Raw genomic sequence first — 555 nt, 5'->3', positions numbered from 1 at the left:
ATTTGCACTCCAATCTTGAGACATGCCATATTGAAGTGCAAGGTTAAACATATTGCATATCCAATATCGTGTTTTCTTGCTTGTCCATTTAATCATTTCAGCCTTGATACCTTGAAGGTCACTTGCCTTGCGAGTAGCAAGTTTCTCAAGCGTGCGGCATACATCTTCAATGTTAAAGAAGGGAGATATAAATGAAAGGAAGCTACAACACTCCATCTTATCAACATTGGGTTGCTCATAGAGGTTCTTGCAATGCATATACATATCCTCAAGAGTCAAGTCACCAAAGCTCTCAACACGCTTGCCTTTTAGATTTTGCCAAAACTTGCCACATGCATGTGCTTTCTCTTGCGCTAAAAGAAGTTGTTTTTTGACTTACCACCTTCTCCTCTTCTTTTGAACAAGTGCTTTGTATGTGTGTGAACATTCCAAGTAAACTTCCTTGTCTTTGATTGCATCAATCTTAGCAAGTGTTTTCGGGCTTGACTACATTCCATGTCAAACCATTTCTTCTTGGTGCTACCCTTCTTAGACCTTTTTCAAGACATGTGTTTC

This window comes from Adiantum capillus-veneris, chromosome 6 (genome assembly GCF_014529385.1).
Source record: "Adiantum capillus-veneris isolate H3 chromosome 6, ASM1452938v2, whole genome shotgun sequence".
Taxonomy (NCBI): Eukaryota; Viridiplantae; Streptophyta; class Polypodiopsida; order Polypodiales; family Pteridaceae; genus Adiantum; species Adiantum capillus-veneris.
Note: the sequence above shows the minus strand (reverse complement) of the source record.